Consider the following 20,059-nt stretch of genomic DNA (forward strand, 5'->3'; position numbering starts at 1 on the left):
AGCTTTCTTCCAGGGAAGGTGAAACCTGTAGAAGAGGTAAGGTTTGCGCATGAAAAGGAAGTACACTGATATTCTGGATGGGATTTGCTGCTTGGGAGCATTTAAACTAACCTGGCTGATTCAAGATTCAAGATTCTTTATTTGTCATCCAAAAAACAAGTTTTTTGAACGAAATTTCGTCACCCACAGTCCAACAATAAGAGCAATAAAATAAGCAAATTACACAACCCCAACCAACACAAAACCCCCCAAAAAGAAACATCCATCACAGTGAGTCTCCTCCAGTCCCCTCCTCACTGTGATGGAAGGCTCGAATGTCTTTTCTCTTCCCCTGCCGTCTTCTCCTGCGGTCAGGCTGTTGTCGTTGCCATGTTCCAGGCTGCGCCGGACGGTGAAATGTCCGCAACGGGCCGACCCAAGCCCCGCTGCAAGGCGGGGCGGTCGGGGCTCCCGACATTGAAGCCCCCGCCGAGCAGAGAGAATTCCGTGGCCTATTTCAGGCCGCGCCGGACGGTGTAATGTCCGCGGCGGGCCGACCCAAACCCCGCGATCCGGGGCGGGCGAACACGCTGCCGCTGCCGGAGCTCCCGATGTCGGCATCCACGCGGCCCGAGCCTAAGGCGAGTCGCAGCCGCTCCCGCAGCCTCCGAGAACGGCCGGCTCCGCTGATGGTGAGTCTGGTCCGCGGGCTCTGCGAACCAGAGCCCTGAAGGCCGCCAGCTCCAGGAGTTTGACCGATGGTAGGCCGCAGCAGGAACGGAGACCCGACCTAGAAAACAAAGGACGGGTCTCCGTTCGGAAGGGACAAATATACAATTTTACAGTTCCTCCCTCCCCCCCACACACACACATAGTACACAAACACAAAAACACGACATCACATTTACAATTAAGACAAAATCCCCCAACAAAAACACAAAGACAAACGGACTGCAGGTAAGCCGCAGCTGCTAGGGCAGCGCCGCCATCTGACCCAAAACATTAGGGTGGGAGATGGGGAAATAGAGCCCGATATAGATGTCAGTGTGAGTAGGTGCAGCCGAGAGGATGGGCAGGGGCACAACAGGGAGTGAGGAAGGTCTGATAGATTAAACTGCTTAATTTAATGCCAGATGCCCGGCGGGTAAGGCAGATGAACTCAGGGCATGGATTGGTATTTGGGACGGGGATATTAGTCAAAACATGGCTGGGAGAAGGGCTTGGATGTGATCAGTTGCACAATTACATTTACCTATGTGTTGATGTCATTAACCCACCTTGGATCTGGAGATCTGTAGATCTTCCCTTGGGGAGAGAAATCCCTCTTTGACTTGACGTATAAGTGTGTATAAATTGCTTCCTGCTTCATTTTTGAATGACCATCTCTGAGGTTAAGGCTATGCCCAGCTTAAAACTCAGCATCACTGTCCAGCTGGGTTGGACCATTCCTCCCTCTCTCTATTCTCATCCATCTGCTCACAGCTGGAGACTCGGCAGCAATGATTTCCTTGCCGCACATCATTTTCAGTTTCAGAAACTGGCCTTGGTCTTCATTTCTGACCATCAGCGATTTCCTCCAGAAAATACAGAATCACTTTCTTTCAGTATCATGTGAGCTCCCAGGTCTCTCAACCCTCTGCTGTCCCTGAACCGTCAGCATGCATGTCTCGTATACAGTACTGGGTAAGTGGGAATTTCCTTCAACTCAACATTGGAGGATTGAAACCAAAATTTTTGGTTCTTGCTACAAGCTCTCTGATCAACCACTGATTCCAACCTCTCTGCCTGTTACTTCCCCAATTCTTAGCTTGTTTGTTGGTCTCAGTCAGTTTCAGTTTAGTTTTAGTTTAGTTTATTGTCACGTGTACCGAGGTACAGTGAAAAGCTTTCCTTTGTGTGCTTACCAATCAGCAGAAAGACAATACATGGTTACAATCAATCCATTTACAATGTACAGATACATGCCTGATCTCTAGACTTGGTAGCTCCACTGCACCCACGGATTGCCTTTCTTGCTTATCTCTGTGCACACAGGGTGTTCATCAACACTGCTGCTATGCTCTAACTCTCACCACTGTTTAACTGGGAAATTATGTCTGACAGCAAGCACAAAGATTTAATCATGATATTTTTGTCCCCTTTCCTCGCTCTTGCTCCCCTGTAATCTGAGTCTCTGAAATCTGCTTCCATTCTGGAACCTTGCAAGATCACTGCTCTCCTCCAGTTCTGGCACCCTGTACATGACCTATTTTGATTCTCACAACTATAGGTAGATGCCAAGTCCCCAAGCTCAGGAACTTCCTCGACCCTCCTTCCTCCGTTAAGATGCTCCCTAGAACCTGCAGCTTTGACACAGCACACAATAATCTGCTGCCTCATCAAACCATCAGACATCACCCAAACTGTCTCCACTGCACAGCTGCACGCCGAGTGAATGAATGAGATCTTTCTCACTAAATCAGTAATGAAGACCAACTGCAAATCATGTACTTATTCATATTTAATTAAAAGCACAGCGTTACATAGATCATTTAAATCACCACGCAAACATTTCAGTATAATGAATGCAGAAAATTGGTTGATATGATTTAGTCATGGCCAGCTGGAAACTTAACAAGGCTTGTTAAGCATACTGACCAACTGCATCTCTGTCTGGTCTGGGGACTGCAACGCCTCAGACTGGAAGTCCGTGCAGAGAGTGGTGAGGGCGGCTGAAAAAATCATCGGGACTTCTCTTTCTTCCATCCAGGGCATTGCACGCAAACGGTGCTTGTCCAAGGCCAAGCATTGGCCCCACCCATCTCCATCATGGACCCCACCCATCTCCATCATGGACTGTTCACCCTGCTGCCCTCTGGTCAAAGGTACTGCAGCATACGGAGCAGAACAGCCAGGTTCTGCAATTGCTTCTTCCCCCGAGCATTCAGACTCTTGAATTCACAATGATCCGCCGCCATTATTTTATGTGCGAGTTATTTATTTATTTATTTTTCTTTAATCAATTTTTATTATTTGGTGTTACATTGAAGCCAGTTGCAACGGAATTTCATTCAAATATGCACTCGTCTGTATAGTTTTGAATGATAATAAAGTTATATTCATTTATTCATTCATTCAAGGCTGCACAGTGCCATGTATCCGACTCAATTCACTATGAACGACATGTGGCTTAGATCAGTGCCTGAAGTGATTATAAATGGTGGGAATAATTTAGAAATATCTGGACTATGTCCTTCAATATCAAAGTTAAAGTTCACCTAGCTTGTTAAATATAATTGGGTAGTATTTGGGTTTTTATGCTGGTATCAACCTAAACATCTGTTTGTGTGGTTGTAAAAATATACATCATATGTGCCAGAGACCCGGGTTGTGTGGGTAAGTTGGAGGATCTGTGGTGAGTTAGAGAACAGGAGCCAAACATATAAATGCGTGCCCAAGGAGCTGATGCAGGGAAGGGGCTTAAGGTATGTGGAACATTGGGCTTTCATCCAGGGAAGGTGAAACCTTGTACAACAGGTACAACAGTTACAACAGGCACATGAACAGGAAGTGGACTGATATCCTGCAGCGGAGATTGCTGCTTGGGAGGGTTTAAACTAATTTTGCCGAGGGGTCTGACCCAAAGCATTAGGGTGGGAGATGGGGAAATAGAGCCCGATACAGATGTTAATGTGAGTAGATGCAGCAGAGGAGATGGACAGGGGCAATTCAGAGGAAGGTCTAACAGATTAAACTGCATTTAATTTAATGCGAGAAGCCTAACGGGTAAGGCAGATGAATTAAGGGTGTGGATTGGTACTTGGGCTGTGGATATTACAGCCATAACATGGAGAAGGGCAGGTCCGGCAGCTCAAAGTCCTGGGTTGCCTGAAGTCGCCGAACTTTGAGGACTGGGGGCCATTCAGATGCTTGGATGTGATCAGTTGCACGATTACATTCACCTATATGCTCATGTCATTGACCCACCTTGGATCTGGAATAGATCTGTAGATCCTTTGGGGAGAGAAATCCATCTTTGACTTGGTTTGTCTCTAAAGTGTTTCCTGCTTCACTTTTGAATGATCATCTCTGAGGTTAAGGCTATGCTCAGCTTAAACCTCAGCATCACTGTCTAGCTGGGTTGGACCATTTTTCCCTCTCTCTATTCTCATCCATCTGCTCACAGCTGGAGACTCGGCAGCAATGATTTACTTGCCACGCGGTTCATTTTAACTTTCAGAAACTGGCCTTGACCTTCATTTCTGACCCTCAGCAATTTCCTCCAGAAAATACCGAATCACTTTCCCTCAGGATTTCCTCAACACCCAGGTCTCTCAACCCTCTGCTACCCCTGAATAATCAGCGTGTTTGTCTCATATACAGTTTGGGGTAAGTGGGAATTTCCTTCAACTCAATATTGGAGGATCGAATCCAGTGTTTTAATTGTGATATTTTGTCCTCTCCCTTGCTATTGCTCCTGCCTAATCCATGTCTCTGGAATCTGTTTCCATTCTGGAATCTTGCAAGATGACTGCTCTCCTCCAGTTCTGGCACCCTGTTCATGCCCTATTTTAATTCTTACAACCATGGGTAGATGCCAAGTCCCCAAGCTCAGGAACTCCCTCAACCCACTTTCCTCCATTAAGACGTCCCTAGAACCTGCTGCTTTGACACAGCACACGGGCATCTGCTGCAATACTCCTTTGTGGCTCAGTCCCAATTTTGTCACGATAGCTTATGTGAAATCAATCGAGTTGTTTCACTGCGTTAGAAGCGCTGTCTCAAGTGATGTTGTTGGAGGAATTGGTGTCTGAATCTGCTTCATCAACTCATCTGACATCACCCAAACTGTGTCCACTGCACATTTACAACGCCGAGTGAATGAATGAGATCTTTTACTCTAAATCAGTGATGAAGTCCAACTGCAAATCATGTAATTATACATATTTAATAACAAGCAAAGCAAAACATTGATCATTAAAATCACCGTCCAAACATTGAGGTATAATGAATACAGGATATTGGTTGATATGATTTAGTCATGGCCAGCTGGAAACTTAACAAGGCTGCACAGACAGTGCCATGTATCTGACTCAATTCACTATGAATGACATGAGGCTTAGATCAGTGCCTTAAATCATTATAAATTGTGGGAGTCATGAGGCTTAGATCAGTGCCTTAAATCATTATAAATTGTGGGAGTCATTTAGAAATATCTGGACCATATCCCTCAATATCAAAGTTCAACTTCACCTAGCTTGCTAAATATATTTGCCTTGAATTTTTATGCTGGTATTAACCTAAACATCTCTTTGTGTGGTTGTAAAAATATATATTAATGTGCAAGAGACCCAGGTTGTGTGGGAGTGTGTGAGTGTGTGTGTGTGTGAGTAGGAGAGTGGTGGGGATGCGGGAAAAATTAAAAAAGAATCTTGTTCAGGATTATTGTAAATTGTTGGCCTGGACTCGGTGCTGGATGACTCAATGATTTGTGGAGATAACATAGCATTAGGGACGCGAGGACAGAGAGGGAGAGTCGAATAAGACAACTTTGATCACATCACTGCAGTGACTCGGTGCTTTGTGGAAATGTGGGAGGAACAATAAATGAGATTAATGCAGGGTCATTGTAAATGGGTGGGTTGTGATTGTCTCAAACCAAAGGGCCTGTTTCTCTGCTGGATGACTCGACGGCTTCAAAATATAACTTCATCACGAACCACAGGGACAGAAAGAGAGCGAGGAATAAGAAAACGTTGATCACATCAGTTGCGTGCAGTGACACAGTGCCATGTGGCACAATCCAGTGCACAAAGTTACCCTGCTCATTGGCATTAGGACCATTGGCATTAGGACCATTCATGAGATCTGAATCTGACCACTCAATCGCTCGCAGCTGATCACTGAAGGTTGTCAGCATTTTAACAGTGTTTGGCTCCAAATGCAGAATCTTCCCCTCTAGCAGGTTTGGCAGCTTTAATATGTGGGCAATTATATCCTGTACAACAATGATCAGACCATCCAAATTCAGGAATCTCTCACTGCGCAACACCAGCACTTCCACTTTCCCGAGCAGTTCACTCACACTGAGTGTTCCATGTTTCAGCTGGCAGTCTATTGTGAAGAAACGTTCCAGTTGCTGTTGCTGCCTGTTCAGTTGATCCTCCACAGCTTGTATTCTTTTTTCAGTCTGGTGGATCTCGTTTATCACCTGCTCTATGCGTGATATACAGGATTGCAGATCTGATGAACATTTTGAAACTTTCTCCTCTCCTCTCCGCACTTCTTCACCAAGCGATTGACAATTGCTCTCTGCCTCAGCTCTGCTGACTTCACAAACAATGGCAGATATACCTCCTGTGGGCAGAAATGATTTTACTCAATAAGCAACAGTTCACCAAATTGTGTGAATTTTGCAGCACTGAAATTGGCCCGTTAGCCAAACTGTTCCCTGCTGGTGAATGTAACATTGGAACCATCTCCTATCTTTCCTCATCTAACTTCTTCTAACTTCTGCCAGCATATCCCGAATTTTTACACAGTTTAAAAAAAATGTCCACCAGATCACACCCTTCCTATCTTTCTTCAAGCCCATCATATTTTGATGGAAAATGCAAGTTTATAGAAGAATCTTTGTAAATCATCCCTTTTCACACAGATATGCACAAAATGCTGGAGTAACTGGGTATCAAGCGATGCTGCCTGTCCCGCTGAGTTACTCCAGCATTTTGTGTCTATCTTCGGTTTAAACCAGCATCTGCAGTTCCTTCCTACACATCCATACACACATATTTTGCATCCTCTGCCAAAATATTCTTCATTCAAAATAATGATCAGAATTGTACATGGCTTTCCTCAGTGTAGCCTAATCAAGATGTAAGGGCTCAAATTCAGCATAGCCATGTGGGTTTTATTGCAGGGGTGTAAAAAAGGTGTAAAAGCTCCAGCTCGATTATGTTGCCAGGACATCCTGTTGTCAGCAGGGGAGCGCGGTTTATGGCTAAGGGTATCCTTTGATATGGGCAACTGGCTTTAAGGCTTTGATGGTTAGCCATCATTTGAAGTGTTAAGAAGAACAACTTGCCATATGGACTGCCCTTTGTTCCCAAGAAAGAAGAGGTCACGATGGACACAACGGACACGGAGGTCCCGAAAGGCACATAAAGACTTATAGGACATTGTAAAACTTGCCATATAAGGTAGCAACAGGAAATGTACTGGCACATGTATTTCGGGTATAAATATGTGTAATTGTTAACATTCGGGGAGAGAGACTACACTAGCTTCCTAAGCGTTTCTAAACGCTTCGGTTTCTAGACTCTCTCCCACCTGGGTGAGTAGAATAAAGAGGTTAAACGAATTCGGTTGTCTGCCTGTTTTTTCTAATAGGCCACAGACTACAACATTTGGCGTAGTCGGCAGGATCTCTTTGGCACCGTCAACCACGAACAACTAAGCGGCATCGGTGGCTGAAACACGTCCGAAGGGGACAGAGTGCACTTCTCGACCGTTGTTCAAGACGGACGTTGACGTTTTTCAGATACTGAAGTCCCTCGTTTGGGGTTTGGGGTTGATTTCGTGTTCAACTGAGATTCACGGACGAACCGATAAGGATAAGGATAAGGATAAGGATCCGGATTTGGAAGGTAAGGGGCGGTCACTCTTGTTGTCATTGTCTTGGTCTGGGTGCAATTAATATTTATTGGTAATATTTATTGGTAGTATTTATTGGTAACATATTTTCGGGTAATTGGCAATCAGACATATGGGACAGTCTTTGGATAAGAGTGATGGCGGTGCCCCGGTACAACACATGTGTTATTTATTTATTTGCTTCGTTAATGAAAAGATTGGGAAACGAGGCCTGGCCATTAGGAGGTACATGGAATGTAGAGACTATCAAAGAGGGGGTGCAGAAGCGCCACCAGGAGTCGAGGGAGCGTTGGAGGGAAAATGCAAGTAGTAGAGGGATATCAGTGTGTGATAGGTTGGGAATACCGAAAACATGCGATATTTTGCAAGCGGAATGTAAGGTGTATGATCTAAGACTTGACTGTGATACCCGAGCTCAAGATGAATTTAAACCTGGTACCAAAGGGATATATCCCACCCAACAACAACAAAAGTCAGAATCCGAACCACTGGAGTCTATAGCGGCTTTATTAGGTAATCAGGAATCCGAGGGTGACGAGGAACCCTGGACGTGTCCGATCCCCACAGCCCCACAGGCAGAGCCACCGGCTGCGGTGGTGCCAGTCCCGGTTCTACCCTCCCCGTCAGGATATTGGGTACTACCCCCCCCCGATTATAAGGCAGCTTCAGGGAATATGGATAGGTCCCAGACAACCGTTGGTGAAAGGGTTAGGTTGCGCCACGAACAAGAATCCGCACGATCGGCGCTAGAGATTGAGGATACTGCCCACCCTAGCCTTTTTCAGTACACCTCATGCTGCCCAGCAGGTTGAATTATTTGCCCTCACACGGGCCTGCCACCTTTGCGCTGGCCAATGTGCTAATATTTACACCGACTCACGATATGCTTTTGTGGTTGCACATGATTTTGGTAACCTGTGGCAGCACAGGGGCTTTTTGACTGCAGAAGGCACTCCTATTAAAAATGCCCTGTTTGTCATTAAATGTAATTCGCATACATCTGTCAAGGATCCCATTTCTTTCGGGAATGCATTGGCTGACACATTGGCATGCACAGAGGCCCTGACCCCTACCATTTTAGTTTCTTCAGGCGAACAACAGCAGTTTTCTGCAACTACCGCTATGCCCAGTGTTTCGGAATTCTGCCAGCTTCAGGGGGACGCCCCCGAGGCTGAGAGACACCAGTGGAGCCAGGATGGGTGTTCCCCTCGCGAATCTGACTCGCTTTGGGTTACTGCCTCTGGCAAAGTTTGTGTCCCTAACGCGCTTTTACCTGTTTTGTTGTATTATGTGAACTCTCTTACCTATGCTGGTAAGAGGGGAATGTTGGATGTAATAAATGCTACATGGTATCACCCCAAAATACATTGGGGTTTACAAATTGATTTTATTGAATTGCCACGTGTACATAGTTATAAGTATTGCTTAGTTATTGTTGATGTGTTTAGCTGATGGATTGATTTTGCTATTGATGTTGCTATTTTGCTATTGTTACTCCTGCTATTAGGAGAAGTGCACTCAAGAATTATATGGTATTGTGGTCAATCTGTATTTACTCCATGACATTTATGTAAAGACGATCAGATGATGTGCAGAGGAGACAAAGGCACAATACCCTGGAAGGCAGAAAGAATAGGACCCTGCTCAGGATAGTTTAATGGTTTAATAAGACCAGAGCTAAACAATTGAGAGACCAAGCCTATTGGGTTGTACCCTGTGGACATGCTTTGTGCCAGTTTAATTTCCAATGCCTGACAGATGAATTTAGTTTTCCATGTAAGAAGCAGCAGCCGTATCAGGGTCAATCTAGACGAACTCGAGGGTTACATCAGTCATCCCTACGAGAGGAGATGAGGGGAAGAATAGACTGGGAAAAATTGGAGGTTACATGGGAATTTTGTTTTTGTCTTTCAGTCCAGGTATTTTTAAATTCATGTTACAAGTTGACAAAGCTTTTAATCAGGCGTAGCAACGTCATGGTGAACTATTTTATGGATAGCACCTTTCCTTACTCCTATTCCGTGCACGCTTTACTATTGACTTATTTACTGCCTAGTATTGAGAGCGATAACCATTTGCTCGGAGGGTGAGCTGGTGCTTTAGTACACCAGGTCTGCGCGGTTCTTTTTGAATCACTCACAGAGCCCTGGCTCCAATAATTGGTGTACGGATTATGACAACCAATCAGATGACTGTGGATTTCAATGTTTTAATGGGTGGTCCTTGAGACCCTATCTTAATCAAACATAGGAGAATTGGCCCCGGATACAAGTTAATTCTCCTCATGACTCTCCAGAAACACCAATAAATACAACTTGTTTCTGTAGAATGGGATCTAGACCAAATGAAGTTGGTCTGTCTGTGGGATTCAGCACATGCACCCATATCAGTACTGCAGTTCCCCCAAGACCTCTTAATGGGACTTACTTAATATGTGGGAGCTGAGCATATGTCTGATTACCAGGACTTTCGCCACGGTATGATCAGAGATCTTATGAGACCTGGACAGGGTGCTGTTATCTAGCTTTTGTAATCCCACATTTACGAATCATAAATCATCCTCTACAGCATCCAGAGTGGAGCTCTAAACGAGCTGTATCGGAGTTTGAGGGGTTTTGGTGGCTAATATTCCCGAGATGGGGAACCGCTCGGGCGGGAACTGAAATTTGAAACTTAGCTAGTGCCCTGGAACAATTAGCAAATTGTACCGCTGATGGACTGTACGAGACTCAGGAACAAATAAGCCAGTTAACAACTGAAATGATGGCCCTGCGTCTTGTCGCTCTCCAGAATCGTATGGCTCTAGATTTCCTGCTAGCCGAGGGAGGGGGTACCTGTGCTATGATAGGGCAAGAATGTTGTACATTTGTACCAGATGTATCCTCTAATATCACCAATATCGCGGGACATGTGAAGGAGGTTATAGAAAGAGCATTTAGAGTTTGAGCCCTCTGAGGGGGTGCTGTGAACTGTTTATGTATGTGCTGTTATGTTTGTGTGCCATTGTATGTTTGTTCTTAGTACCTGAACTGATGTACTGATTTGGTCAATGTGGGTTGTTTTTAGATGTGTAATACAAATAAAATTGACTTGACTTGACTAAGAAAATAGGGGCAGATTTAGCCCAAGATCAAATTAATGCTTCAGGATGGGATTGGTTTGGTTTAGGATATTTGTGGGGGCTGATTCTCCATTATAGCAGTATCATTGCATTAATTGTTGTGATTCTGTTAATCTGTTATTGCTTCGGTTCATGTATATGCCAGATATTTGTCAATCAACCACTTTAAAAGACTGTGATTATAGTATAATCAAAGAGGGGATGTAAGGGCTCAAATTCAGCGTAGCCATGTGGGTTTTATTGCAGGGGTGTAAAAAAGGTGTAAAAGCTCCAGCTCGATTATGTTGCCAGGACATCCTGTTGTCAGCAGGGGAGCGCGGTTTATGGCTAAGGGTATCCTTTGATATGGGCAACTGGCTTTAAGGCTTTGATGGTTAGCCATCGTTTGAAGTGTTAAGAAGAACAACTTGCCATATGGACTGCCCTTTGTTCCCAAGAAAGAAGAGGTCACGATGGACACAACGGACACGGAGGTCCCGAAAGACACATAAAGATTTATAGGACATTGTAAAACTTGCCATATAAGGTAGCAACAGGAAATGTACTGGCACATGTATTTCGGGTATAAATATGTGTAATTGTTAGCATTCGTGGAGAGAGACTACACTAGCTTCCTAAGCGTTTCTAAACGCTTCGGTTTCTAGACTCTCTCCCACCTGGGTGAGTAGAATAAAGAGGTTAAACAAATTCGGTTGTCTGCCTGTTTTTTCTAATAGGCCACAGACTACAACAAAGATACAGATTAGAACTATCTCTCACGGGCTATGTAATATGTAAATGGAAGGAGGGCAGTATCCATCACCAAACAGTCCATGCAAGAAATGTCCGTCTCAACGTGAATGTTATATGAACCTTCAACAGTGCAAAGGTTTTAGAGCCACAATTAGTTTTTACTTATGCAGTGAAGTCTGCTTCTTTGAAGATGTATCCAATAGTGTAGGTGAAGGGGAAGCCAATGGAAGTATTTGGATTTTCCAAAGGCATCGCAGACTTCACTGCCAATGTTAATGAGATGAGATATTTTGCTCCATGTCTTGCATTTGGCTCCATGTCTTGAGAATTTGTCCATTTTTCCTAGGGCTGCTGTTTGCTCATCTCCTCATTTGTTACCAAACTAATCATACAGGAGGCTGAATAGCCTCTTCCTGTAAAGTTACAGATCATGGTAATATGTTTTGTATTTCTGCTACATTCATGAGGGGTAAGAAAGAGCCATCCCTGCCACATCTCTCTGAAATCATCCTCCCTGGAAAGCCTCCATTCCTGGCCTCCGTACCCGGTCATGTCTCCTCCAAACATGTCAGACGATTAGGGAGATTTGACAGGAATGTTTTCACCACTGGGAGAATGTGGCGCATGAGACATTACTACAAGATAAGGGACAATAGACAATAGATGCAGGAGTAGGCCATTTGGCCCTTCGAGCCAACACCACCATTCCACCATTCAATGTGATCATAACTGATCATTCTCAATCAGTACCCCGTTCCTGCCTTCTCCCCATACCCCCTGACTCTGCTATCCTTAAGAGCTATATCTAGATCTCTCTTGAATGCATTCAGAGAATTGGCCTCCACTGCCTTCTGAGGCAGTGAATTCCACAGATTTACAACTCTCTGACTGAAAACGTTTTTCCTCATCTCCGTTCTAAATGGCCTATCCCTTATTCTTAAACTGTGGCCCCTGGTTCTGGACTCCCCCAACATTGACTGCCTCTAACCTGTCCAACCCCTTAATAATCTTATATGTTTCGATAAGATCCCCTCTCATCCTTCTAAATTCTAGTGTATACAAGCCTAGCCGCTCTAGTCTTTCAACATATGACAGTCCCGCCATTCCGGGAATTAACCTAGTAAACCTACGCTGCACGCCCTCAATAGCAAGAATATCCTTCCTCAAATTTGGAGACCAAAACTGCACACAGTACTACAGGTGCTGTCTCACTAGGACCCTATACAACTGCAGAAGGACCTCTTTGCTCCTATACTCAACTCCTCTTGTTATGAAGGCCAACATTCCATTGGCTTTCTTCACTGCCTGCTGTACCTGCATGCTTCCTTTCAGTGACTGATGCACCAGGACACCCAGATCTCATTGTACGTCCCCTTTTCCTAACTTGACACCATTCAGATAATAATCTGCCTTCTTATTCTTACCACCAAAGTGGATAACCTCACAGTTATCCACATATCACTTCAAACTGAAGTAAGCAGAACCTTGAGGAGAAGGGTCCGAAGAGGGGACTCAACCTGAAACGTCATTTATCAGTCTGAAGAAGGGTCCTGACCCGAAGCGTCACTTATCTATTTTCCCCAGAGATGCTACCTGACCCGCTGAGTTACTCCAGCACTTTGAGCTGTTTGAAGTAAGCAGATGTTCTCTCTTACAGCAGCAGGATAAGGCCAAGATCCCTTAGGTCTGTCCCCTCATCTAATGTAATTGTGGCCAGTCTGTGTTGACCTCAACTTCAGACACACTTCCTCCAATACCATGAGCTCTTCATTTATGCACTAGACTTTTATGTGGCATCTTGTCAAATGTGTTTTGGAATTCTCGAGGGCCACAGAGAACATAGAAAAGTACAGCACAGGAACAGGCCCTTTGGCTCACAATGTCTGTGCCAAACATGATGCCAATCTAAACTAATCTCGTGAGCCCGCATGTGATTTATACTCCTCCATTCCCTACATATCCATATGCAATCTAAAAGCCTCCTAAACGTCATGAATGTATCTGGCTCCATCACCATTCTTGGAAGTTTGTTCCAAATACTCACCATCCTCTCTGTAAAAAAAACTTTTATAAGATTCTGGTTCACTATTCCACATTGGGTAAACCAGCACCCTCTCTGAAACAAACATTGGGGATATATTGTATTTATTAACTTTCCCTATCAAACAGAATATTCTGGAAACACCCAGCAGTTCAGGTGTAACTGTGGAAAGAGGGACAGACAGTGTTTCAGGTCATGGACCCTTCATCAGAACATAGCTTGTAATGTTAATGCTTTTTCTCTGTCCACAGATCCTGCCTGACCCACTCAATGTTTCCAGCAGTATTTTTGGAAAGGAAAGAGTCAGTGTTTAACATCTTTTCATTCACTGTCAAGATCCTTTGCAATGTCCGTAGTCTGAGAACAACTGCTGGATGTTCTGAACTTCCCTCTCACTCGGACTTCTGATAAATCAAAACCAGATGCAATCTCGTGGATAAACTAATACATTCAATCTATATTTGGATCTTTACTTGGCAATAACTCACCTGCTATGGTGCCAATAATGGGAATCATCATTAACCACAAGCTTACATTCCGCCCGTTTTCCATAGCCCTCTCATGTTCCCTTTGTCTCTCCAATGCTTTCTCTGCCACTCCCAGTGACTCTCTTAAGCTCCTCATGTACTGTTCTTGTTGGTCCTTCTCCTGTCTAATGGTTGGTAGCTGTACTTGTAACGCGCTCAGTTCCTGTTTCTTCCGTTTCATCTCTTCTTGCATTCTGCCTTTCTCTTCCGTTAACTTCTCACAAACTGACTGAACTTCTCTCAGGTAGCCAAAAGCCACCTCATAAGCATCGTTTGCTTCACGGTGTGCTTTCTGAACCAGCCGCTGGATCACATCAACATCCGCTGCACTCAGGGCTCTGTTCCCAATTCTGGTCAGGTTGCCGGCCAGCAACTCCACAGTTTTCACCTGTCTTGAGAGACGCTCTCCAATCTTGTTGGCAGCTTCTCCCTCCATAAAACACATTGCAACCGCCATGGTCCCTTTAGAAATACAGAGGGGGAATATTAACAACGTTGGGGGCCCCAGGGTCCTAGAATATCCCTATTTTCTCTTTTGAACAAAATATATTAGCTGCTCTCTAATCCTTCAGGACCTGGAATGTTAATATTGAAGATGCAAAGATCTTCACCTGGGCCCCAGCAATCTCTTGTTTTGCCTCTTTTAATAACCTGCAATAGATCCACATGAGGACATGTCCACATGTAATGAGGTCCTTCTGCAGTTATAAAGGGCCCTGCCTGGTGAGACCACATCTGGAGTATTGTCTGCAGTTTTGGTCTCCTAATTTGAAGAAGGTCATCCTTGCTATTGAGGCAGTGCTTCGTAGGTTAACGAGGTTAATCCCCGGGATGGCGGGACTGCCATATGAGGAAAGATTAGAAAGACTGGGCTTGTATTCCCTGGAGTTGAAAAGGATGATGGGATCTTAGAGAGACATATAAAATTATGAAAGGACTGGACAAGCTAAATGCAGGAAAAATGTTCCCAATGTTGGGGAGTCCAGAACCAGGGGCCACAGTCTAAGAATAAAGGAAAGGCCATTTAAAACTGAGGTGTGAAAAAACTTTTTCTCCCAGAGAGTTGTGAATTTGTGGAATTCTCTGCCGCAGAAGGCAGTGGAGGCCAATTCACTGGATAAATTTAAAAGAGAGTTTGATAGTGCTCTAGGGGCTAGTGGAATCAAGGGGTATGGGGAGAAGGCAGGCACAGGTTACTGATTGTGGATGATTATCCATGATCACAATGAATGGCGGTGCTGGCTCAAAGGGCCAAATGACCTCTTCCTGCACCCATTTTCTCTGTTTCTATGTTTCTATGTTTAATGCTCTTCAAAACACCCCAAGCACCATGTCCTGTGTAGATTAACTTAGTTTAGTTTAGTTTAGAGATTTTGGATAGAAACAGGCCCTTCAGCCCCCTGAGTCCATGCTGTCCATCAATCACAGGATCACACTGGTTCTATGTTATCCAACTTTCTCATTCAATCCCTAGATATGAGGGACAATTTACAGGGACCACATCACCTACAAACATACATGCCTTAGGGATGTGGGAGGAAAACGCAGCACCTTTGGGAAGCAACCTGGTCATTAGATCGTGTAAATTTCACACAAACAGCACCCAAGGTCAGGATCGCACAGGGGTCTCTGGCTCTGTGAGGCAGCAGCTCTACAAACTGCACCACAATTCACCACAATTAATTTCCAGTCCTCCTTTACTGAGATTTTACCTGATAGCAAGCAGGAGAGTCTGGATCACCCACACACACTGGCATGGTCTCCCTGCTCCTTCAAGATGAAAGAAATTCCTCGAAAGGTGGCTGAGGAATGGCATCACTAGTGCCATTTATATTGTCTTTCCGCTGACTGGATGGCATACAACAACAGCTTTTCTCTGTACCTTGGTGCACGTGACGATAAACTGAACTAAACAAAAGTCCCACCTGCCCTGGAAATGAGCTCAATGATCCATAAAGACAAAGCCCTCCCTCCTGCACCAGCTCCACTGCACTATCTTCATATTTCTTGCCTGACTAGCATGTGGCATGGACAGTAATCCTGAGATTACATTCCTGAAAGTCCGGCTTTTTAGCATGTGCCTCAAATTCTCTTTGCAGGACTTCATCTCCATACCTACCCGTGTCAATATAGACCCAAACATCTGGCTGCTCATGCTCCCCTGTGAACGTCCTGTGCCATTTACAGATATGGGTGGAGAAACGGCAGATGGAGTTTATTTCAGGCAAGTATGAAGTGTTGGACTTTGGAAGGTTAAATGTTAAGAGGAAACTAAACAGTTAATGGCAAGACCCTTAACACATTTGATGCACAAAGCGATCCCGGGGTGCAAGTCTAAATCGACCTGAAAGTGGCAACTTAAGTAGATATAATGAGAAAGACAAATGCTATGCTTGCCTTCATCAGTCAGGGCATTGACTACAAGAGGCAGGAAGTTGCATTGCAGCTTTATAAAAGGTTCGCTGGCTCGTATTTGGATGTCTCCTTGCACGACACAAACTTCTTTAATATCTTCTGCAGTGGCTGTGGATAGCAAGGTCTTCCTGTCTATTTCTGTCTGCACACATTTTTCATACACCTCCTTGTCCATCTTAACAAGATCCTCTCTGGCTTTTGATGCTTCATCACAGTCTGATCCGAACATCTCATGTTCCCATTCCCATACCCGATAACTTAATTCTGTTCCCAGTTTGGGTCCCCTTCTAATCAACCTCCTCCATTCAGAGAGTGGTGAGTGACAGGAACACATTGCCGGGGGTGATGGTAGAGGCAGATATGATAGTGGCATTTAAGTGACTTTTGGATAGGTCCATCTATATGCAAGGAATGGAGGGATATGGATTATGAACAAACAGATAAGAGTTGGTCTTGGCATCATGTTCAGCACACACATTGTGGACCTAAGGATTTAGTGCTGTGCTGTAATACTCTATGTGCTATGTTCTATGTGGCTGACCTTGGTTTTGAGAGTAGGAGTGCAGGTTGAACAGTTTCCAATTGTCCTGATGAGTGCCTCCTCTTCTGCAGACTTTTGTTTGAGGTGGATTCAATATTTTGGCAAGAAAGACAATTACAATTGATGAAATCTTCCAAGTTTTGCTTCAAATAGATGTCAACTCCATCACTCTCTGCTGAATTCACACCCATTCTGAGCAGTCAGAAAGTTGAGCATTAGGTGTTTGGGCCATGGATGGCTTTTACAGTGCTGAGGAACCAACACCCGTTTAAGTCTGACAACTAGTTGCTGAGTCTCCTATCCTCTGGAAGGGCCATTTCCTGCTGCACTTTGTTAAGAATATAATTTAAACAATTATTCCCTTAAGTAATTGACCTTAAAAGTAAAGTTCATCTGCAGGCTTCAAAATCTTTTGAATGTACATAGTTTTTATTCCCAGTTGTCCTCAGATGAGTATGGGTCAGATACTAGAAAGAACTAGACCAAGTGGGTCCATTGGGCCCAAACATCTACTGCACTGGGCTGGAATGGAACCAATGTCCTTGGGAGAGTGTTTGCTAGTGCTGTCGGGGAGGATTTAAACTAATATGGCAGGGGGATGGGAACAAGAGCAGAGAGACAGAGGGGTATAAAATGAGGGTAGAAACAATAGGTAACAAGGTGAAAAGTAAAAGTGGCAGGCAGACAAATCAAGGGCAAAAATCAAAAAGGACCACTTTGCAACATAATTATATAAGGGGCAAGAGTGTTATAAAAACAAGCCTGAAGGCTTTGTGTCTCAATGCAAGGAGTATTCGTAATAAGGTGGATGAATTAAATGTGGAGATAGTTATTAATGATTATGATATAGTTGGGATTATGGAGACATGGCTCCAGAGTGACCAAGGCTGGGAGCTCAACACCCAGGGATATTCTATATTTCAGGCGGAATAGACAGAAAGGAAAAGGAGGTGGGGTAGCGTTGCTGGTTAGAGAGGAGATTAACGCAATGGAAAGGAAGGACATTAGCTCGGAGGATGTGGAATCGATATGGGTAGAGCTGCGAAACACTAAGGGGCAGAAAACGCTAGTGGGAGCTGTGTACAGGCCACCTAACAGCAGTAGTGAGGTTGGGGATGGCATCAAACAGGAAATTAGAAATGCGTGCACCAAAGGTGCAGCAGTTATAATGGGTGACTTCAATCTACATATAGATTGCGTGACCAAATTGGCAGGGAAGAGGATTTCTTGGAATGTTTGCGAGATGGTTTTCTAAACCAACATGTCGAGGAACCAACGAGAGAGCAGGCCATTCTAGACTGGGTAATGAGGAAGGGTTAGTTAGCAGTCTTGTTGTGCGAGGCCCCTTGGGCAAGTGTGACCATAATATGGTGGAGATCATCATTCGGATGGAGAGTGACAAAGTCAATTCAGAAACAAGTGTTCTGAACTTAAAGAAAGGTAACTTTGAGGGTATGAGACGTGAATTGTCCAAGATAGACTGGCAATTGATACTTAAAGGGTTGACGGTGGACATGCAATGGAAGGCATTTAAAGATCGCATGGATGAACTACAACAATTGTTCATCCCAGTTTGGCAAAAGAACAAACCAGGAAAGGTAGTGCATCCGTGGCTAACAAGGGAAATCAAGGATAGTATTAAAACAAAAGATGAAGCATATAAATTAGCCAGAAAAAGTAGCATACCAGAGGACTGGGAGAAATTCAGAGTCCAGCAGAGGAGGACAAAGGTCTTAATTAGGAAAGGGAAAATAGATTATGCGAGAAAACTGGCAGGGAACATAAAAACTGACTGAAAAAGCTTTTATAGATATGTGAAGAGAAAAAGACTAGTTAAGACAAATGTAGGTCCCTTGCAGTCGGAAACAGGTGAATTGATCATAGGGAACAAGGAGATGGCAGACCAATTGAACAACTACTTTGGTTCTGTCTTCACTAGGGAAGACATAAACAATCTGCCGGAAATAGCAGGGGACCGGGGGTCTAATGAGAAGGAGGAACTGAGGGAAATCCAGGTTAGTCGGGAAGTGGTGTTAGGTAAATTAAATGGATTAAAGGCTGATAATGGCAGGCAGTGACTAGTGGGGTACCGCAAGGCTCAGTGCTGGGACCCCAGTTATTTACAATATATATTAATGATTTGGACGAGGGAATTGAATGCAACATCTCTAAGTTTGCAGATGACACGAAGCTGGGTGGCAGTGTTAGCTGCGAGGAGGATGCTAGGAGGCTGCAGAGTGACTTGGATAGATTAGGCGATTGGGCAAATGCATGGCAGATGCAATATAATGTGGATAAATGTAAGGTTATCCACTTTGGCGGCAAGAACAGGAAAGCAGAGTATGAATGGTGGCCAATTAGGAAAAGGGGAGATGCAACGTGACCTGGGTGTCATGGTGCACCAGTCATTGAAAGCAAGCGTGCAGGTGCAGCAGGCAGTGAAGAAAGCGAATGGTATGTTAGCATTCATAGCAAGAGGATTTGAGTATAGGAGCAGGGAGGTTCTGCTGCAGTTGTACAGGGCCTTGGTGAGACCGCACCTGGAGTATTGTGTGCAGTTTTGGTCTCCTAATCTGAGGAAAGACATTCTAGCCTTAGAGGGAGTACAGAGAAGGTTCACCAGATTGATCCCTGGGATGGCAGGACTTTCATATGAAGAAAGACTGGATAGACTAGGCTTATACTCACTGGAATTTAGAAGACTGAGGGGGGATCTTATAGAAACATATAAAATTCTTAAGGGGTTGGAGAGGCTAGATGCGGGAAGATTGTTCCCGATGTTGGGGAAGTCCAGAACCAGGGGTCACAGCTTAAGGATAAGGGGGAAGTCTTTTAGGACCGAGATGAGAAAACATTTCTTCACACAGAGAGTGGCGAGTCTGTGGAATTCTCTGCCACAGAAGGTAGTTGAGGCCAGTTCATTGGCTATATTTAAGAGGGAGTTAGATGTGGCCCTTGTGGCTAAAGGGATCAGGGGGTATGGAGAGAAGGCAGGTACAGGTTACTGAGCTGGATGATCAGCCATGATCATATTGAATGGCGGTGCAGGCTCGAAGGGCAGAATGGCCTAC

The sequence above is a fragment of the Rhinoraja longicauda genome, chromosome 9 (assembly GCF_053455715.1).
Source record: "Rhinoraja longicauda isolate Sanriku21f chromosome 9, sRhiLon1.1, whole genome shotgun sequence".
Taxonomy (NCBI): Eukaryota; Metazoa; Chordata; class Chondrichthyes; order Rajiformes; family Arhynchobatidae; genus Rhinoraja; species Rhinoraja longicauda.